We start from the raw sequence: 23173 nt of genomic DNA, 5'->3' as shown, positions 1-23173 counted from the left end.
TACTTCAACATCTCTGGGGGGATTCCATCCAGACCACTAGATTTTTTACACTTTATGGAAGTGATTTTCTCTGCAACTTCCTGTAATGTAATTGGTGTGTCCAGTGGGTTTTGGAAGTTTTTGATTTTCTCTTCCATTGCCTTTAGTTTTGATGTTATGTTTTCCTGCTCTTGGCTTAGTCCTTCTTTTGGGATGTCTTTGTAGAGGTCTCTGAAGTACTGGAGCCAGATGTTGCCATTTTGGATATGGGTATCAGTCTTTTTCTTGCTCTTTGTGTCCATGTGGCTCCATATTTCCCAGAAGGAGTTGTCTTGGAGGGCGTCTTGGAGTTGGCTAAGTTTGGTAGAGATGTAGCTCTGCTTCTTCCTCCTGAGGATGGTTTTGTACTGCTTTTGTATGGTGTCATAGGCTTCCCTCAGGTCTGGGTTGTTGGGGTCTCTGTGTTTATTGTTTGAGGCTGTTCTCAGGGTCTTTCGAACGGCTTTACACTCTTTGTCAAACCAACCATTGATCTGCTTTTCTTTTGGCCTCTTGTAGTTGACTTGTTTGAGGTCGGACAATTTGGCCATGGTGTGGAATATTTTGTTGAGGTCTTTTGCAGCTTGATTCACTCCTTCTGGGTTTGACTTGTACTTGTAGCTGTAGAAGTTGTGGAGCATCTCCTGTAATTCCGGTCTGTTGGGAGCCTCTTTATATTTTATTTCTGACGTCTTGGACCATTTATAGGATGGAGGTCGGTTGTAGAGGCTGCTCTGCTGTGGCTTTTGTGTGGATGGTTTCTCTGTAGATTTTATGTACAGGAGAAGTTGGCTGTGGTCTGACAGGTGCGTTTGTGGGGTGACTATGAAGGCGCTAATATTTGCCGGGTCCATATCTGTAATGGCGTAGTCTACTACACTCCTTCCTACATGGGAGTCTAGTGTATATCTTCCCAGTGAGTCTCCCTTTGTACGTCCATTAAGAATATGAAGACCTAAACTTTTACATAAGTTCAGGAGCTTTTTGCCACTTTTGTTGACTGTACTGTCATAGCTGTTTCTCTCTGAGTGTTCTGAGTCGTGACTGTCATTCTCTGCCCCAAATATGTAGATGTTTCCGTCTGTGGTCAGAAAGTCTTTTTCTCTCCCTGTTCTTGCATTGAGGTCTCCAAAGATGAGAACTTTGCCCAGGACCTGATAATGGGTGGCTTCTTCTTGTAAGATCTCAAAGCTGTCTGGATTGAAGTAGGGGGACTCTGGCGGTGGTATATAGGTGGTGCAGAGGTAGACATCGGACTGAGAGGTGAGGATGGAGCTGCTGATTCTGATCCATATGTGGCTGCCTCCTCTCTTCACTGGTGTGATGTACTGGTGGAGCTCTTCTTTATACCAGATCAGTATTCCTCCTGAGCAGCGGCCCTGTTTGATGTTTTTATTTTTAAGGGCCGGGACAGAGATTTCTCTGTATCCGATTGGCACCAGAGATTCGTTTTCAGCTCTGGTCCATGTTTCCAGGAGGATCTGAATGTCTATATTCTTCAGTCTTTGAATAAAGTCGGGGTCATTTGTTTTACATCCAAAGGCCGAGGTGCTCAGGCCTTGGATGTTCCAGCTGCTGATTGTGAATGAGGTCATTTTTTTTTTTTTCTATATACCTCATGTGTATATACCTTGTAATGAGTGCGGCTGTGTAAGACACTCTGGATTTACGACTGGTTTATAGGTATGTTAGATCCAGTCACATTAGTTTCCTGCACAATGTGCTGAGCAGGGTTCTAATCTCTTCCATATCTCTGCCCTGCATGTCTCTGTGTGGGGCTGATGGTCCCCTCCATGGTGGTCTCCTCCTCTGATGGCCCGATGTTGGGTGAAGGGCTTTGTTTCTGGCCTCCTGTGATGAAATTGGGGTTTCCTGTCTTTTTATTGTTGGGGGTCTTTCCATGGGATTTTGGTTGTTGTTGAGTCCAGGCATGGGGTCTCTGTTTAGTATAATGTCCTTCAGCTCTTTGGCCAGTAGGCTGACCCCTTGTTTGTTTAGGTGCTTGTCGTCGTAGAGGTGTTGGTGTTTTATGGAGGGGTGTTGTGCCAGGATCACGTCGGGCACAGCCTTGATTCTTGTGGTCAGGTCCGTGTTGATGTTCTGGGTAGTTTGGCTGGATACATCGTTTCTTGGGAGCAGAGATGATAGAATTATTTTGCTGTCTGGGAATTTTAGTTTTGCCGTCTTTGCTAGTTGGGTCAGTTGTCCTGCGATCTGCTGGTGTTGGGCTGGCAGATTGTTTGTTCCTGTGTGTATAAAAATATGATTTGGGCTTGTGAACCGTGGGGTATTGATGACTGCCATCACCTGCTCAATAGTTGCACAGTGGATTTTTTTGACCCTTTTTCCTGGAAATAGTCGCCATGTTTTCAGGTATTTCCCATTTGAGTCCATTATTAGGATGGTATCAAAACGTTGTGAGGTCACGGGTGGGGTACGTGGGTGAAGCTGGGGGTCTGTGCTGGAGATTTTGCTGGTGGCTAGTTCTCTTCTCTTTTCTGTTTCTCTGGTTTGTGGTTCATTTATGTTATTTTCAGGAGCATTCATACTGTTGGAGCTATTTGGTATCTCAGTGTCCTGGCCAGTGGAGGCCATTGTGTCTGTTCTGGTGTTAGTTACCATAGCTCCCTCCTGGCCAGTGGGGGCCATGTTGTCTTCACTCCTCTGTGTTTCTATGGCGTCCTCCTGTTTCAGGTGTCCCGGAGTCTTCAGCTCTGTTATCTCCTGTCTCAGTCGGGCATTTTCTTGCTGCAGTTCACACATTTTGCTTCTTATTTCCTGCAGATGCATATTCACTGCTGCATATTCACACCTCAGTTTGCTTATCTCATTCATTACTTGGTCATTTGCATTTCTGTCACCAAGGTTTCTTTGAAGTTCTTCTTTAAATTGTACAAAGTCTCTTTCTAGTTGAGATAAACAGTCTCTGAGGGTCTCGGGTGAGGGGTGTGAAGTGTTGGGGGCTGCAGTTCTGTCTCTGGAGGTCTCTGTAGAGGTGATGGTGGCTGCTGGGGTTTGTTGTTCTTTGCAGTTTTGTGCCTGGAGTTTAATTTGAGAAAAGCTGTCTTCAAATTTCTGTAAGTTTTCCTCAGCCCCTTGTACCATGATTATGCCGTTATTGTACACGTTTATGGTCAGTGAGTTGGTCTCGTCTTCTTTTTGGTTTCTAATTCTGATCTGCTGGCCCTTATGATTGCCGTTCTTGGATATATACTTATATTGATTGCACAGAGCGGTGTGCCAGGCTAAGGGCTGGTCTGTGAAAAATAAATAATTGGTTTTCCTTTTATCTTCCTCTTTAGAGGTAAAATCAGGAAAGAGGGTCTCTGGCTCTTCTCTAATCTTTGCATGTTTAATGGCTTTTTGTGCATGAATGCTTTTCTGCCCTTCAGAGTATGTGATTTCCAGAGTGTGTGACCTCCTGGTGTCGGGTGTCTCCAGCTCTGCTCTCTGCCCAGTTACTTGTTCTACATTTATATTTTCCATTTTTATAATAATCCTTATTTATCAGAGATGTAATTACAGCACTGTCTGTAGGTTGTGGTATGGATGGAGGATAGTCCTACCTTTGGATGTGCAGATCTCTGGGTGTCAGATGTCAGTTTGGAGTCCTCCTGTTGTATGTGATCTGTCCTTCAACAGGTTTTTTCTTATGTCCTTTAAATCCTCTATTTCCTCTTTTTTCATAAAAAAAATCTTTAGTCCAGCTCAGTCCAGCTCGCTTTCCTGTTCCACAGAGTCGAATTTTTCAAGGTTTTGTCTTACTGTTCGCTCATTACAAGGTATAAATGATGAAAAACTCAGGAGCTCATCTTCAATGCTGCTTACTCCTAGGAATGGATATGTACGTATGCCTGTATGTGTACGAATCTGTGCGTCTCTACGTGTGGATGGGGCCCACGGAGACTCTTTCGCCTTTAGCATTAGGCACCCTCATGTAGTATACAGGCTGTATATAGCACAATGCAGACCCAGATAGCATTAGGCACCCTCATGTAGTATACAGCCTGTATATAGCACAATGCAGACCCAGATAGCATTAGGCACCCTCATGTAGTATACAGCCTGTATATAGCACAATGCAGACCCAGATAGCATTAGGCACCCTCATGTAGTATACAGCCTGTATATAGCACAATGCAGACCCAGATAGCATTAGGCACCCTCATGTAGTATACAGCCTGTATATAGCACAATGCAGACCCAGATAGCATTAGGCACCCTCATGTAGTATACAGCCTGTATATAGTACAATGCAGACCCAGATAGCATTAGGCACCTTTATGTAGTATACAGCCTGTATATAGTACAATGCAGACCCAGATAGCATTAGGCACCGTTATGTAGTATACAGCCTGTTGTCACGGCCAGGTGTACGGGCAGGCCCAGGAGGTGGATCCACTGGACCGAACTCCTAGATGGTAGCAAAGAGTCCGGCAGCTGGAGCACTAGAAACAGCAGAGCAGTCCTTGCACACAGGTATAGCGGAGAAGTCCCTGGGACTACGGAGTTACGGGTGGTAGTCCGGGTGACGCAGCTCAGGTTCGGAAGCCGAGATGATGTCAGGCGGGGTCCGGAACCTTGGGAGCAAGAAGACGGGTCACCGCAGGGATCCGAGGTGGTGCGGACTGTCAGGATGGCAGATGGACAGCGTTCGGGTTTCAGGATACGGCAGACTGGATGGCGAAGCAGGCACGGCTCTACAAAGAGAGATAGGTGAGTACGAGCACAGTAACACCAGGAGACCTGACTCCTAGCTCAGGGAACACGAAGATCAGGCCCCGCCCCCTTGGACAATGACCCCTTATATACCCTGTACCTGTGCAACCTCATTTCCTGTTAATGGACGCTGGCCCTTTAAGAAAGGGTCAGTGACCGCGCGCGCGCCCTAATGCGCATGCGCGCCGCCCGGGTGCCAGAAGCCAGGGAAGGAGGCTGCGAGGAGGACGCAGGGGAGCCGGCCAGGTCCAGGGAAGCTGTCGGGCGCCGGGATCGGGGGCCCGAAGCCCTGGGACGGACGGAATCTGGTGACTGGGGAGCGGAGAGCGTGGCAGGTGAGCCGGGGAACGGGGGTGAGGACCCGGGGAGCGTGACAGTACCCCCCCCCCCACGCCCCCCTCCCCGCAACCGGGACATGAAGGCACGGATAAGAGGAGTGCCCACGTTCTCCCTGGGCTCCCAAGACCTATCCTCAGGACCATACCCTTCCCAGTCCACCAGGAAGAACTGCCGACCTCGTACGGTCTTCATGGCCACGATATCCCTTACCGCATAGATGTCATCATCGGCAATAGGAGGAGGGGCCGGACTGGCAGCAGCGGAGAAGGGACCAAGGACAACCGGCTTGAGCAGAGAGACGTGGAAGGAGTTGGGTATCCTCATCGTGGCCGGGAGCTGTAGCTTGTAGGATACCTCATTGATCTTGCTGAGGACCTTAAACGGCCCGATGTAGCGAGGACCCAGCTTGTAGGAAGGTATTTTCAATCGGATGTACTGGGAAGCAAGCCAGACCAGGTCACCAGGAGAGAAACACGGAGGATCCAGACGTCTCTTGTCAGCGTGTTTCTTCATCCGCTGGGAAGCGCGCCCAAGGGACGCTGTGACAGAGTCCCAAATGGTAGCAAAGTCACGAACTGCAGTATCAGCAGCCGGAACATCCGATGAAGGGGATATAGGCAACGGGACGGAGGGTTGAAGTCCGTAAACTACATGGAAGGGAGATTTGGAGGACGACTCACTGATGTGGTGGTTATGTGAGAATTCAGCCCAAGGTAGAAGCGTGGACCAGTCGTCGTGATGGGCGTTGACGTAGTGACGTAAGAAGGAGGTCAAGATTTGATTGACCCTCTCCACTTGGCCATTAGACTGAGGATGGTAAGCAGAAGAAAAGTCCAGAGTCACACCCAGATGTTTGCAGAGCGCCCTCCAGAAGCGGGAGGTAAACTGAGTTCCTCGGTCGGACACGATGTGGGATGGGAAACCATGCAAGCGGAAGATGTGATGTATATAGGCTTCCGCGAGTTCCTGAGCAGAGGGCAGTCCAGCCATAGGAACGAAGTGAGCCATTTTGGAGAACCGGTCCACCACGACCCATATGACTGTGTGTCCAGAGGATAATGGCAAGTCCGTAATAAAATCCATCGCTATGTGTTGCCACGGAATTGTGGGTATCGGCAGAGGCAGAAGACGGCCATAGGGCAGGTGTTTGGGCGTCTTGTTCCTGGCACAAGAGGAGCAGGCAGAGACAAAAGCAGCGACGTCCGTGCGAAGGGATGGCCACCAATAATGGCGTACAATCGCACCCCATGTTCTCTTCTGGCCTGCATGACCGGCTGTTTTCGAGGCATGACCCCAGTGTAACACCTTTTGCCTGTCAGTCTCAGAGACATAGGTCTTTCCGGGCGGTATCTGGGCCAGGGTGACAGGGGCCACCGGAATAATCTTGCTAGGAGGGATGATGGGCTGGGTAGTCTCTTCCTCCTGCTCCATGGGCATGAAAGACCTAGACAAGGCATCCGCACGTACATTCTTGTCTGCGGGTCGGAAATGAAGCTGGAAGTCGAACCTGGCAAAGAATAAGGACCACCTGGCTTGCCGTGGGTTCAGTCGCTGAGCGGACCGTAGGTATTCCAGGTTCTTGTGGTCCGTGTAGATAATCACGGGGTACACTGCTCCTTCCAGGAGGTAGCGCCATTCCTCCAGAGCCAGTTTGACCGCCAATAGTTCTCGGTCACCGATGGTGTAATTACGTTCAGGTGCAGAGAAGCTCTTGGAGAAGAAACCGCATGTAACCATCTTCCCGGAGGAGGACTTTTGCATGAGCACTGCTCCGGCTCCCGAGGAGGAGGCATCCACCTCCAAGGTGAACTGGCGGTTTAACTCCGGACGGTGGAGTACAGGAGCGGAGGCAAATGCTCGCTTCAGTGAGCAAAACGCGGCGTCGGCCGCAGGTGACCAGTCCTTTGGATTAGCCTCCTTTTTGGTCAAAGCGGAGAGAGGAGCAGTCAGGGCAGAGAAGTGAGGGATGAACTGGCGGTAGTAGTTGGCAAATCCCAGGAACCGTTGGATTGCCTTTAGTCCAGAAGGAGGAGGCCAGTTGAGTATGGAGGACACCTTCTTAGGATCCATTTGCAGTCCAGTACCCGAGATGATGTATCCCAGGAAAGGGAGAGAAGACTGCTCAAAGACACACTTCTCATATTTGGCGTATAGACGATTCTCTCTCAGTCGTTGTAGGACCAGCTGGACGTTCTCTCTGTGGGTCTGGAGGTCCGGAGAGTAGATAAGGATGTCATCCAGATACACTACTACACAGACGTAGAGGAGGTCCCGGAAGATGTCGTTCACCAATTCTTGGAAGACTGCTGGTGCATTACATAGGCCGAAGGGCATCACGCAGTATTCATAGTGCCCATCGCGAGTATTAAACGCGGTCTTCCATTCGTCCCCAGAGCGGATACGAACTAGGTTGTAAGCACCCCGAAGATCCAGTTTGGTGAACACACGGGCTCCTCTGAGCCGGTCGAACAATTCGGGGATGAGCGGCAGAGGGTACTTGTTCTTTACGGTGATCTGATTCAGACCCCGGTAGTCGATGCAGGGGCGTAGGTCACCCTCTTTCTTCTTAACGAAGAAGAAGCCCGCTCCCGCAGGAGAGGAGGATCTCCGGATGAATCCCTTAGCCAGGCTCTCTGTGATGTAGGTAGACATGGCCCTGGTTTCGGCTGGGGACAACGGATATATCCGTCCTCGAGGTGGTGTTGTTCCTGGGAGCAGGTCGATGGCACAATCGTAGGGACGGTGTGGCGGAAGTACCTCAGACTCCTTCTTGTCGAAAACGTCTGCGAAGGACCAATAGGCCGAGGGCAGTTCCGGTAGGTTCTCTGGAACCGGAGGTCGTCGGATGTGTGGTATGGACTTCAGACACTTCTCATGACAAGAAGGACCCCATCGGGTGATTTCGCCAGTACCCCAGCTGACTGAGGGTTCGTGTGTCCGCAACCAGGGAAGTCCCAGCAGGATTTGATGGGACATGTGTGGAAGGACGTAGAGAGAGATGTTCTCGGTGTGCAGGGCACCGATACGTAGTTCGACCGGTCTGGTGACCCAGGAGATGGTATCAGAGAGGGGTCTCCCATCCACAGAGGCTATCACGAGGGGTTTGTCAAGTGGAGTAACAGGCAGCTGGTACTTGTCCACCGTGGCCTGCTGAATGAAATTGCCTGCTGCCCCGGAATCGAGGTATGCCTCAGCCGTGAACCGTGTCTCTCCCGTTGACACTTGCACAGTCCACATAACCGGGTCTGAGAGAGTCCCAGCACCTAGGGTGGCCTCTCCTACCAACCCTAGGCTTTGGAGTTTCCCGGCCTCTCTGGACAGGCGCGTAGCAGGTGTGTGCCCTCTCCGCAGTAAAAGCAGAGGCCCTTGGCGAGCCGCTCTGCTCGACGCTGTTCAGACTGTCGTACTCGGTCAATCTGCATGGGCTCGTGGACGGGAATCCCAGCTGTTGATGACTGAGGTGCGGAGGGCTTCTGGGGAGGTGAGGAATGCCGTACCGGTCGTCTCTCACGAGACAGCTCTTTAGAGCGCTCCTGAAAACGAATGTCCACTCGAGTAGCCAGGGCAATCAGGGCATCTAGGGTGGAGGGCAAGTCACGACCCGCCAACTCATCTTTGATGCGACTCGAGAGTCCCTCCCAGAAGGCGGCTGTCAGGGCCTCATTATTCCACCCGAGTTCAGAAGCCAAAGTGCGGAAACGGATGGCGTATTGGCCCACCGTCAGTGTTCCTTGACGTAGGCGGAGAAGTGATGAAGCAGACGCAGAGGCGCGTCCCGGCTCGTCAAAGGTACTGCGAAAGGCCTGCAGGAACTCTCGAAGGTTCTTGGTCACGGGGTCCTCCTTCTCCCACAAGGGGTTCATCCACGCCAGTGCCTCGCCCTCTAGGTGGGACATTATAAAGGCGACCTTGGCTTGGTCGGAGGCGAATAGATGTGGCAGCTGCGTGAAATGAAGGGAACATTGGTTGATGAAGCCCCTGCAGGTCTTGGGATCTCCAGAATAACGAGGTGGTGAAGCCAACCGGAGTTGGGAAGCACCCGACGAGGCTGCCACTGGTGCGGGAGCCGTGGATTGTCCATTGGAGGACCTGGGTGCCGCAGGCGTCATGGATGCTTGTAACGTGTACAGGCGGGTGTCCACGGAGGTCATAAATTGCAGCATGCGGGTCTGGACTTCACGCTGGCGTTGGAGTTCCTCTTGCAGGGCCAATAGTGCTGCAGCGGGATCCATGGCCTGATCTTACTGTCACGGCCAGGTGTACGGGCAGGCCCAGGAGGTGGATCCACTGGACCGAACTCCTAGATGGTAGCAAAGAGTCCGGCAGCTGGAGCACTAGAAACAGCAGAGCAGTCCTTGCACACAGGTATAGCGGAGAAGTCCCTGGGACTACGGAGTTACGGGTGGTAGTCCGGGTGACGCAGCTCAGGTTCGGAAGCCGAGATGATGTCAGGCGGGGTCCGGAACCTTGGGAGCAAGAAGACGGGTCACCGCAGGGATCCGAGGTGGTGCGGACTGTCAGGATGGCAGATGGACAGCGTTCGGGTTTCAGGATACGGCAGACTGGATGGCGAAGCAGGCACGGCTCTACAAAGAGAGATAGGTGAGTACGAGCACAGTAACACCAGGAGACCTGACTCCTAGCTCAGGGAACACGAAGATCAGGCCCCGCCCCCTTGGACAATGACCCCTTATATACCCTGTACCTGTGCAACCTCATTTCCTGTTAATGGACGCTGGCCCTTTAAGAAAGGGTCAGTGACCGCGCGCGCGCCCTAATGCGCATGCGCGCCGCCCGGGTGCCAGAAGCCAGGGAAGGAGGCTGCGAGGAGGACGCAGGGGAGCCGGCCAGGTCCAGGGAAGCTGTCGGGCGCCGGGATCGGGGGCCCGAAGCCCTGGGACGGACGGAATCCGGTGACTGGGGAGCGGAGAGCGTGGCAGGTGAGCCGGGGAACGGGGGTGAGGACCCGGGGAGCGTGACACCTGTATATAGCACAGTGCAGACCCAGATAGCATTAGGCACCCTCATGTAGTATACAGCCTGTATATAGTACAATGCAGACCCAGATAGCATTAGGCACCTTTATGTAGTATACAGCCTGTATATAGCACAGTGCAGACCCAGATAGTATTAGGCACCCTCATGTAGTATACAGCCCCTATATAGCACAATGCAGACCCAGATAGCATTAGGCACCCTCATGTAGTATACAGCCCCTATATAGCACAATGCAGACCCAGATAGCATTAGGCACCCTCATGTAGTATACAGCCTGTATATAGCACAATGCAGACCCAGATAGCATTAGGCACCCTCATGTAGTATACAGCCTGTATATAGCACAATGCAGACCCAGATAGCATTAGGCACCCTCATGTAGTATACAGCCTGTATATAGCACAATGCAGACCCAGATAGCATTAGGCACCCTCATGTAGTATACAGCCTGTATATAGCACAGTGCAGACCCAGATAGCATTAGGCACCCTCATGTAGTATACAGCCTATATATAGCATAGTGCAGACCCAGATAGCATTAGTCCCCCTCATGTAGTATACAGCCCTATATAGCACAATGCAGACCCAGATAGCATTAGACACCCTCATGTAGTATACAGCCTGTATATAGTACAATGCAGACCCAGATAGCATTAGACACCCTCATGTAGTATACAGCCTGTATATAGTACAGTGCAGACCCAGATAGCATTAGGCACCCTCATGTATTATACAGGCTGTATATAGCACAGTGCAGACCCAGATAGCATTAGACATCCTCATGTAGTATACAGCCTGTATATAGTACAGTGCAGACCCAGATAGCATTAGGCACCCTCATGTAGTATACAGCCCTATATAGCACAATGCAGACCCAGATAGCATTAGACACCCTCATGTAGTATACAGCCTGTATATAGCACAATGCAGACCCAGATAGCATTAGACACCCTCATGTAGTATACAGCCTGTATATAGCACAGTGCAGACCCAGATAGCATTAGGCACCCTCATGTAGTATACAGCCCTATATAGCACAATGCAGACCCAGATAGCATTAGACACCCTCATGTAGTATACAGCCTGTATATAGTACAGTGCAGACCCAGATAGCATTAGGCACCCTCATGTAGTATACAGCCTGTATATAGCACAATGCAGACCCAGATAGCATTAGTCCCCCTCATGTATTATACAGGCTGTATATAGTACAGTGCAGACCCAGATAGCATTAGGCACCCTCATGTAGTATACAGCCTGTATATAGCATAGTGCAGACCCAGATAGCATTAGGCACCCTCATGTAGTATACAGCCTGTATATAGCACAGTGCAGACCCAGATAGCATTAGGCATCCTCATGTAGTATACAGCCTGTATATAGCACAGTGCAGACCCAGATAGCATTAGGCACCCTCATGTAGTATACAGCCTGTATATAGCACAGTGCAGACCCAGATAGCATTAGGCATCCTCATGTAGTATACAGCCTGTATATAGCACAGTGCAGACCCAGATAGCATTAGGCACCCTCATGTAGTATACAGCCGCCATATAGCACAGTGCAGACCCAGATAGCATTAGGCACCCTCATGTAGTATACAGCCTGTATATAGCACAGTGCAGACCCAGATAGCATTAGGCATCCTCATGTAGTATACAGCCTGTATATAGCACAGTGCAGACCCAGATAGCATTAGGCACCCTCATGTAGTATACAGCCGCCATATAGCACAGTGCAAAGCCAGATAGCATTAGGCACCCTCATGTATTATACAGCCCCTATATAGCACAGTGCAGACCCAGATAGCATTAGGCACCCTCATGTATTATACAGCCCCTATATAGCACAGTGCAGACCCAGATAGCATTAGGCACCCTCATGTAGTATACAGCCGCCATATAGCACAGTGCAGACCCAGATAGCATTAGGCACCTTCATGTAGTATACAGCCGCCATATAGCACAGTGCAGACCCAGATAGCATTAGGCACCCTCATGTATTATACAGGCTGTATATAGTACAGTGCAGACCCAGATAGCATTAGGCACCCTCATGTATTATACAGCCTGTATATAGTACAATGCAGACCCAGATAGCATTAGGCACCCTCATGTAGTATACAGCCCTATATAGCACAATGCAGAGCCAGATAGCATTAGGCACCCTCATGTAGTATACAGCCTGTATATAGCACAATGCAGACCCAGATAGCATTAGGCATCCTCATGTAGTATACAGCCTGTATATAGCACAGTGCAGACCCAGATAGCATTAGGCATCCTCATGTAGTATACAGCCTGTATATAGCACAATGCAGACCCAGATAGCATTAGACACCCTCATGTAGTATACAGCCTGTATATAGCACAGTGCAGACCCAGATAGCATTAGGCACCCTCATGTAGTATACAGCCGCCATATAGCACAGTGCAGAGCCAGATAGCATTAGGCACCCTCATGTATTATACAGCCCCTATATAGCACAATGCAGACCCAGATAGCATTAGGCACCCTTATGTAGTATACAGCCTGTATATAGCACAGTGCAGACCCAGATAGCATTAGGCACCCTTATGTAGTATACAGCCCTCATATCATTTAATGCACCCCCATGGTCGTCTGGCCACAGTGATTGTACATACTCACTTCTCATTCCCCCGTTGCTCCGGTCTCTTTGGCGTCCACTGCTGTCGCTCTGACCTCTCTGCAGGCGCGCAGTGATGACGTCACCGCGCTCCGCTGCAGAGCTGTCAGAGCGGGGAGAATGATGACAGAGGGAGTGTGCCGCTCCATTTCTCATCATTGCTCTCAATTGTATCAGCACCTGCGATGCCGATACAATTGAAAGTGTGATCCTCGGCGGGGGGGGGGGGCGGTGACTGCGCTGGCACCAGGCCCCGCTGCCACTGCGAGTGGGCCCCCCGGCAGCCCAGGGCCCCAGCGTTTGATCGGGTTTGCCGGGTGCTGACGCCAGGACTGATCCTGTGTTATATAGACAAGAGGAAGAGGAGGTGACCTGTGACATCCTATATTGTGACTAGTGGATCAAGTGTTATTTACTGTATATATATAAATATATATATATATATATATATATATACATATACAGTGCCTACAAGTAGTATTCAACCCCCTGCAGATTATACAGTGCCTACAAGTAGTATTCAACCCCCTGCAGATTATACAGTGCCTACAAGTAGTATTCAACCCCCTGCAGATTATACAGTGCCTACAAGTAGTATTCAACCCCCTGCAGATTATACAGTGCCTACAAGTAGTATTCAACCCCCTGCAGATTTATAATATATACAGTGCCTACAAGTAGTATTCAACCCCCTGCAGATTTAGCAGGTTTGATAAGATGCAAACTTCAAACAAGAGCAGGATTTATTAACAGATGCATAAATCTTACAAACCAACAAGTTTTGTTGCTCAGTTAAATTTTAATAAATTTTCAACATAAAAGTGTGGGTCAATTATTATTCAACCCCTAGGTTTAATATTTTGTGGAATAACCCTTGTTTGCAATTACAGCTAATAATCGTCTTTTATAAGACCTGATCAGGCCGGCACAGGTCTCTGGAGTTATCTTGGCCCACTCCTCCATGCAGATCTTCTCCAAGTTATCTAGGTTCTTTGGGTGTCTCATGTGGACTTTAATCTTGAGCTCCTTCCACAAGTTTTCAATTGGGTTAAGGTCAGGAGACTGACTAGGCCACTGCAACACCTTGATTTTTTCCCTCTTGAACCAGGCCTTGGTTTTCTTGGCTGTGTGCTTTGGGTCGTTGTCTTGTTGGAAGATGAAATGACGACCCATCTTAAGATCCTTGATGGAGGAGCGCAGGTTCTTGGCCAAAATCGCCAGGTAGGCCGTGCTATCCATCTTCCCATGGATGCGGACCAGATGGCCAGGCCCCTTGGCTGAGAAACAGCCCCACAGCATGATGCTGCCACCACCATGCTTGACTGTAGGGATGGTATTCTTGGGGTCGTATGCAGTGCCATCCAGTCTCCAAACGTCATGTGTGTGGTTGGCACCAAAGATCTCGATCTTGGTCTCATCAGACCAGAGAACCTTGAACCAGTCTGTCTCAGAGTCCTCCAAGTAATCATGAGCAAACTGTAGACGAGCCTTGACATGACGCTTTGAAAGTAAAGGTACCTTACGGGCTCGTCTGGAACGGAGACCATTGCGGTGGAGTACGTTATTTATGGTATTGACTGAAACCAATGTCCCCACTGCCATGAGATCTTCCCGGAGCTCCTTCCTTGTTGTCCTTGGGTTAGCCTTGACTCTTCGGACAAGCCTGGCCTCGGCACGGGTGGAAACTTTCAAAGGCTGTCCAGGCCGTGGAAGGCTAACAGTAGTTCCATAAGCCTTCCACTTCCGGATGATGCTCCCAACAGTGGAGACAGGTAGGCCCAACTCCTTGGAAAGGGTTTTGTACCCCTTGCCAGCCTTGTGACCCTCCACGATCTTGTCTCTGATGGCCTTGGAATGCTCCTTTGTCTTTCCCATGTTGACCAAGTATGAGTGCTGTTCACAAGTTTGGGGAGGGTCTTAATTAGTCAGAAAAGGCTGGAAAAAGAGATAATTAATCCAAACACGTGAAGCTCATTGTTCTTTGTGCCTGAAATACTTCTTAATACTTTAGGGGAACCAAACAGAATTCTGGTGGATTGAGGGGTTGAATAATAAATGACCCTCTGAATAAACTTTTCACAATTTAAAAAAAAAAAAAAGAAATAACATTCTTTTTTGCTGCATTTGACACTTCCAGGCTGATCTACAGTCCAAATGTCACAATGCCAAGTTATTCCGAATGTGTAACCTGCTAAATCTGCAGGGGGTTGAAGACTACTTGTAGGCACTGTATATATATATATATATATGTTTTAAGTCATTGTACAGGAGGAGGATGTGAGCTGTGATATCACCTATTGTGAATGCTGGATCCTGTGTTATTTACTGTATATAGAGTTGCCACCAGTCATTGTATAGGAGGGGGGAGGAGGAGAGATGTGTCATCATCTGTTGTTAATGATGGATCTTGTGTTATCAGTCATTGTACAGGAGGGAGAGGAGGTGAGCTGTGATACCACCTATTGTGAATGATGGATTCTGTGTTATCACTGAGTCATTGTACAGCAAAACAGTAACAATGCAGTGACATGACAAGAATCTGCAGAACTAATCATCTGCTAAATAGCTGCAGTCACATTTATGTATGAGATAGAGAAGATGATTGCCTATAACATGAAGGTCGCCTCACGCTCAAAGCTGGAGAGGATCCAGAGATATGGAAAGTCAAAAGTGCTAAACATTGTTACTCTTTTCCTCATTAGTGTAGAGGTGTTATTAATCATTGTGCAGAAGGAGGAGGAGGAGGTGAGCTGTGATATCCTATATTATATACTGTATGTAGAGCAGTTATCAATCATTGTGCAGAAGGAGGAGGAGGTGAGTTGTGCCATCACCTATTGTGAATGGTGTATCCTCTGTTATCTACTGTATATAGAGTTGCCATCAATCATTGTACTGCAGAGAAGGTGAGCTGTGACATGCTGTTTTATCTACTGTATGTAGAGTTGCCATCAGTCATTGAGCAGGAGGAGGTGAGCTGTGACATCACCTATTGTGAATGGTGGATTCTGTGTTATCTACTGTATATAGAGTTGCCATCAGTAATTGTACTGCAGGAGGAGGTGAGCTATGACATCCTGTTTTATCTACTGTATATAGAGGAGTTATCAGTCATTGAGCAGGAGGAGGTGAGTTGTGACATCACCTATTGTGAATGGTGGATCCTGTGTTATCTACTGTATATAGCGGTGTTATCAGTCATTATACAGGAGGAGGAGGTGAGCTGTGACATCACCTATTGTGAATGGTGGATCCTGTGTTATCTACTGTATATAGAGGTGTTATCAGTCATTGTACAGGAGGAGGTGAGCTGTGGTATCACTTATTGTGAATAGTGGATCCTGTGTTATCTATGGTATGTAGAAGTATTAACAATCATTGAAGAGGAGGAGGAGGTGAGCTGAGTCATCACATATTGCAAATGGTGGATCCTGTGTTATCAACTGTATATAGGTGTTATCAATCATTGTACAGGAGGAGGTGAGTTGTGACATCACCTATTGTGTATGGTGGATTTAAAGTTATCTACTGTATATAGAGTTGCCATCAGTCATTGTACAGAAGGAGGAGGTGAGCTGTGACATGCTGTGTTATCTACTGTATATGAGAGGCATTATCAGTCATTGTGCAGGAGGGGAGCTGTGACATCTACCTTAAATAGTGGATCCTATTAGTATACTGTACATAGAGCTGTCAGTCATTGTGTAGGAGGTGAGCTGTGACATCATCTATTAGGAATGGTGGATCCTGTTATAGGAGGAGGTGAGCTGTGACATCATCTATTAGGAATGGTGGATCCTGTTATACGAGGAGGTGAGCTGGGACATCATCTATTAGGAATGGTGGATCCTGTTATAGGAGAAGGTGAGCTGTGACATCATCTATTAGGAATGGTGGATCCTGTTATAGGAGGAGGTGAACTGTGACATCATCTATTAGGAATGGTGGATCCTGCTATAGGAGGAGGAGAGCTGTGACATTATCTATTAGGAATGGTGGATCCTGTTATAGGAGGAGGTGAGCTGTGACATCATCTATTAGGAATGGTGGATCCTGCTATAGGAGGAGGAGAGCTGTGACATTATCTATTAGGAATGGTGGATCCTGTTATAGGAGGAGGTGAGCTGTGACATCATCTATTAGGAATGGGTGGATCCTGTTATAGGAGGAGGTGAGCTGTGACATCATCTATTAGGAATGGTGGATCCTGTTATAGGAGGAGGTGAACTGTGACATCATCTATTAGGAATGGTGGATCCTGCTATAGGAGGAGGAGAGCTGTGACATTATCTATTAGGAATGGTGGATCCTGTTATAGGAGGAGGTGAGCTGTGACATCATCTATTAGGAATGGGTGGATCCTGTTATAGGAGGAGGTGAGCTGTGACATCATCTATTAGGAATGGTGGATCCTGTTATAGGAGGAGGTGAACTGTGACATCATCTATTAGAAATGGTGGATCCTGTTATAGGAGGAGGTGAGCTGTGACATCATCTATTAGGAATGGTGGATCCTGTTATACGAGGAGGTGAGCTGGGACATCATCTATTAGGAATGGTGGATCCTGTTATAGGAGAAGGTGAGCTGTGACATCATCTATTAGGAATGGTGGATCCTGTTATAGGAGGAGGTGAACTGTGACATCATCTTTTAGGAATGGTGGATCCTGCTATAGGAGGAGGAGAGCTGTGACATCATCTATTAGGAATGGTGGATCCTGTTATAGGAGGTGGATCCTGTTATAGGAGGAGGTGAACTGTGACATCATCTATTAGGAATAGTGGATCCTGTTATAGGAGGTGGATCCTGTTATAGGAGGAGGTGAGCTGTGACATCATCTATTAGGAATAGTGGATCCTGTTATAGGAGGTGGATCCTGTTATAGGAGGAGGTGAACTGTGACATCATCTATTAGGAATGGTGGATCCTGTTATAGGAGGAGGTGAGCTGTGACATCATCTATTAGGAATGGTGGATCCTGTTATAGGAGGAAGTGAGCTGTGATATAATCTATTAGGAATGGTGGATCCTGTTATAGGAGGAGGTGAACTGTGACATCATCTATTAGGAATGGTGGATCCTGCTATAGGAGGAGGAGAGCTGTGACATCATCTATTAGGAATGGTGGATCCTGTTATAGGAGGAGGTGAGCTGTGACATCATCTATTAGGAATAGTGGATCCTGTTATAGGAGGTGGATCCTGTTATAGGAGGAGGTGAACTGTGACATCATCTATTAGGAATGGTGGATCCTGTTATAGGAGGAGGTGAGCTGTGACATCATCTATTAGGAATGGTGGATCCTGTTATAGGAGGAAGTGAGCTGTGATATAATCTATTAGGAATGGTGCATCCTGTCATAGGAGAAAGTGAGCTGTGACATCTATTAGGAATGGTCGATCCTGTTATAGGAGGAGGTGAGCTGTGACATTATCTATTAGTATAAGTTTTTGAAAAATATATTTAATATTAAAACCTGAAATGTACTGACACATTGCCTGTTTGGCACCAGGCAGAGGCGCATTATGCAGTGTTGTGCAGTATTTCATACAGTGATGCTGCGCGCTCCTCGCACAGGCGCCGCTGACAACAATCCCAGGTAATGGATTTGATACTTAGACTGGACGAGTATTGACAAACTCATTACCTAATGTCTCTTAACTAGGCCTCTACTTACAAGTCCCTGACGGTAATGAATAGCTGTGTCCAGCGCAGCACTTTATCCAGCGCAGCACTTTATCCAGCGCAGCACTTTATCCAGCGCAGCACTTTATCCAGCGCAGCACTTTATCCAGCGCAGCACTTTATCCAGCGCAGCACTTTATCCAGCGCAGCACTTTATCCAGCGCAGCACTTTATCCAGCGCAGCACTTTATCCAGCGCAGCACTCTGTCCTGATCACCGGGCGCCAGAGTCAGGTCCTTACCCAGAATATTCTACCTTCTCTGTCCTGCGCTTCAATGTTATGTAAAAAGGCCCAAAATACGAGACCCTTAAAGGGGAAGCAGCGTTTAGAAAACTCAAACTGTTTTGGGTCACTTACCCTTAAAATGTCACCACGATGGGTAAAGATACTCCCTGTTATTCCCCATAATGTTCTCCTCCACTTCAAGCACTGTCTATATCTCATCAATCACCATGACTGGACTGGACCAGGGCAAAGTGCGACCGGCGGGCCGAGACACCCAAAGGGCTGAAAGAAGTGGCACGCCACCGCCCGGCCACCGCTGCTATCCACATATATAGGAGGCTATGTGGGGGCTCATACTGTATATAGAGGCTATGTGGGGGCTCATACTGTATATAGAGGCTATGTGGGGGCTCATACTGTATATAGAGGCTATGTGGGGGCTCATACTGTATATAGGGGGGTATGTGAGGGCTCATACTGTATATATTGGGCTATGTGGGGTTCATGCTGTATATAGGAGGCTATGTGAGGGCTTATACTGTATATAGGGGGCTGTGTGGGGGCTCATACTGTATATAGGGGGCTATGTGGGGGCTCATACTGTATATAGGGGCTGTGTGGGGGCTCATACTGTATATAGGGGCTGTGTGAGGGCTCATACTGTATATAGGGGCTGTGTGGGGGCTCATACTGTATATAGGGAGGCTGTGTGAGGGCTCATACTGTATATAGGGGGCTATGTGGGGGCTCATGCTGTATATAGGAGGCTATGTGAGGGCTCATACTGTATATAGGGGGCTATGTGAGGGCTCATACTGTATATAGGGGCTGTGTGAGGGCTCATACTGTATATAGGAGGCTGTGTGAGGGCTCATACTGTATATAGGAGGCTATGTGAGGGCTCATACTGTATATAGGAGGCTGTGTGAGGGCTCATACTGTATATAGGGGGCTATGTGAGGGCTCATACTGTATATAGGAGGCTGTGTGAGGGCTCATACTGTATATAGGGGGCTATGTGAGGGCTCATACTGTATATAGGGGGCTATGTGGGGGATCATACTGTATATAGGGGGCTATGTGAGGGCTCATACTGTATATAGGAGGCTATGTGGGGGATCATACTGTATATAGGGGGCTATGTGGGGGTTCATGCTGTATATAGGGGGCTGTGTGTGGGCTCATACTGTATATAGGGGCTATGTGAGGGCTCATACTGTATATAGGGGGCTGTGTGTGGGCTCATACTGTATATAGGGGCTGTGTGGGGGCTCATACTGTATATAGGGAGGCTGTGTGGGGGCTCATACTGTATATAGGGGCTGTGTGTGGCTCATACTGTATATAGGGGCTATGTGGGGGCTCATACTGTATATAGGGGCTGTGTGAGGGCTCATACTGTATATAGGGGGCTATGTGAGGGCTTATACTGTATATAGGGGGCTATGTGAGGGCTCATACTGTATATAGGGGGCTGTGTGTGGGCTCATACTGTATATAGGGGGCTGTGTGGGGCTCATACTGTATATAAGGGGCTATGTGGGGGATCATACTGTATATAGGGGGCTATGTGGGGGATCATACTGTATATAGGAGGCTGTGTGAGGGCTCATACTGTATATAGGGGCTATGTGGGTGCTCATACTGTATATAGGGGGCTGTGTGTGGGCTCATACTGTATATAGGGGGCTATGTGGGTGCTCATACTGTATACAGGGAGCTATGTGGGGCTCATACTGTATATAGGGGGCTATGTGGGGGCTCATACTGTATATAGGGGGCTGTGTGGGGGCTCATACTGTATATAGGGGCTGTGTGGGGCTCATACTGTATATAGGGGGCTATGTGGGTGCTCATACTGTATATAGGGAGCTATGTGGGGCTCATACTGTATATAGGGGGCTGTGTGGGGGCTCATACTGTATATAGGGGCTGTGTGGGGGCTCATACTGTATATAGGGGCTGTGTGGGGGCTCATACTGTATATAGGGGCTGTGTGGGGCTCATACTGTATATAGGGGCTGTGTGGGGGCTCATACTGTATATAGGGGCTGTGTGGGGGCTCATACTGTATATAGGGGCTGTGTGGGGGCTCATACTGTATAACTAATATGTTAATATTAATATTGAGCAGAGTTGCTTTCAGGCTATCGGTTCGGCCTCCGCACCAGTCACGGTCTGTGATGCGGCCCCTCGGATAAATGCCCCCCCCCCCGGACTGGACCATTCCTGCAGGTAACATAATATTTTAATCTACTGAAACAATTGATTCTGGTGAAGAGTGATGAGAATATGGTGAACGCCGGAAGGTTCTGATCCGTTATCTGACGGAGGACTCGGGGAAAACGTCACCCAGCGCCAGCATGCAATGCCGTCACCACGGTCCCCGTCTGTTTCCTCTGCTGTTGCTAGGTAACCATAGACGAGCACAGTAACCGCAGCATGTGCTTTAGTGCAGAGGGGTGAGGAGATCTGTTTACATGAAAGGGGGGGCGTGCAGACTTTCCACTGATGCCCAGGGCTCAAATCATCCAGTTAGCCCTTGACTATTTGCAGGCATCAGGACGTAGTGCAGGCCAAGAATACGGGAATGTATAAATTGCCCCCACACCAAGCACCCCTGGGGTATAGAGAGGGGTTCTGCCCAATATTAGTAGCTCTGGGTCTGAACAATAAGATCCATTTATATCTTGTTTGTTTATTCTTTATTCCTTGGCATTGACCCAAATTGTTTCCTAATGACATTTACCTGTCCTACGCCTGCCCTGACCTTGTGCACATCTACTGCTGTGAAACAACTCCACCTGCCCTGACCTTGTGCACATCTACTGCTGTGAATAACTCCACCTGCCCTGACCTTGTGCACATCTACTGCTGGGAAACAACTCCACCTGCCCTGACCTTGTGCACATCTACTGCTGGGAAACAACTCCGCCTGCCCTGACCTTGTGCACATCTACTGCTGGGAAACAGCTCCGCCTGCCCTGACCTTGTGCACATCTACTGCTGTGAAACAGCTCCGCCTGCCCTGACCTTCTGCACATCTACTGCTGGGAAACAACTCCGCCTGCCCTGACCCCTGGCCAGTCTGACTGACTCTGCCCTGCTCTTCTGCCCTTGTTAACGGAGACTTGTTCTGTATTAGATGACACTGGAGTATTTTAAATGGAAGTTGTCAGCAGATTTTTGCTATGTAATAGCAGAATAGCATGATATAAGGAGCTGAGACCCTGATTTCAGTGATTTGTCACTACGAGGCTGCATGTTGTGGTTTAAATAAAATCATTGTTTTATCAGCAGGAGATTATCACCAAATGACTAGGTGTCTCATGCCTTCTAGTCTAACCCCACCCTCACTATTGATTAGCAGCTTTCTGTCAATATACAGTGTACACAGAAAGCTGTCAATCAGTAGTGTTACACAGAGGGCAGTATGTCTAGATCTGCCGTAGAGAAAACTGTGATTCTATTACATCTGTGGCACCCAGTGAAGTAAGCGATATCACTGGAATCAGGGTCTCTACCCCTACATCATGCTGCTCTCAGATTACATAGCAAAAACCTGCTGACAGATTCCCAGGTATTCACCATTTAATGAGGATCCCTAATGAGGAAATGACATGAGCGTGCACTCACCTGAGTATCCATTTTGGTTCTTCTTAGTCAGATACAATCCACTGAACCCCATTTTCGGACGATCAAGTTCCACCAGACGGCTGGAGTCGGATCGGACGGCCACTAGTCCTCCAGATGCTTGGTCTTTCCTATATCTACCGGAGTGTACACTGGAGGATGGAGGCATAATGAGGTGTATATTGTGGTGACACCTTTACAAGGTCACTTTAAAGGGGGGATTCTTTCATAAACAGCGCCGCCCTATAGGCTGTGTCTGGTAATGCAGCTCGATCAATTTATGTGTCTGAACTGCAATACCGGACATGGCCTGTGCACAAGAGTGGCGCTGTTTCAGAAATAATCTTTACTGTAACATGGCCAAAGCTTTATAGTCAATTACCTGGTTTCCTTTGGGGGTGGGGAGGGTACACGGACCATATAATCCTTCGCTCGTCCTCTCTTCAGTAATGACTGCATCATTCTCATGGGTGAATATGGGGCCTGAAATGTAAAAATGTACTAAAATTTATAGTAAGTCTAATGTTTTTATTTTATTTTTGAACATGACTCTGTTGTTCCTCCTGGAAATGTACAACTAAATGGACAACTGGGCGTTGCCAGTCAATTGGATGCGCTAAGAGCACTGGTTGAACAGCGCAAGAAGCGCCCCATTCAAAAGGCAAATGGTAACATCCCAGTTGTCAATTTATTCATGTATTTCCAGTAGGAACAACAGAGGAACATCATGATGTAAAGTTCTATATGAAAAGATGTTCTAAACTTCGAATTCAATGGCCACCGCCATACACATGTAAGCTTTGCTCAGCCAACTGTGCAAGTGTTTTCAATGGGGAGAGAGGAGTAAGCCGCTGCCAGATACACCTCAGGGCAGCTTATCTCCCAGTAAACAAAAGGATCAGGCAGA

General features: G+C 48.4%; 1 long non-coding RNA gene across 1 annotated transcript; it reads right to left on the bottom strand.

Moving 5' to 3' along the window:
• Positions 1–9401: 9401 nt before the first annotated feature.
• On the bottom strand, positions 9402–22736 carry LOC142250811 (uncharacterized). The gene is made up of 3 exons (XR_012725271.1): positions 22649–22736; positions 22270–22418; positions 9402–9662 (listed from the first exon to the last, which is right to left on the bottom strand). It is a non-coding gene; the product is annotated as an uncharacterized LOC142250811 (long non-coding RNA).
• Between the last annotated feature and the right edge of the window lie 437 nt (positions 22737–23173).

This window comes from Anomaloglossus baeobatrachus, chromosome 9 (assembly GCF_048569485.1).
Source record: "Anomaloglossus baeobatrachus isolate aAnoBae1 chromosome 9, aAnoBae1.hap1, whole genome shotgun sequence".
Taxonomy (NCBI): Eukaryota; Metazoa; Chordata; class Amphibia; order Anura; family Aromobatidae; genus Anomaloglossus; species Anomaloglossus baeobatrachus.
This window is presented reverse-complemented; position numbering and strand designations above follow the sequence as displayed.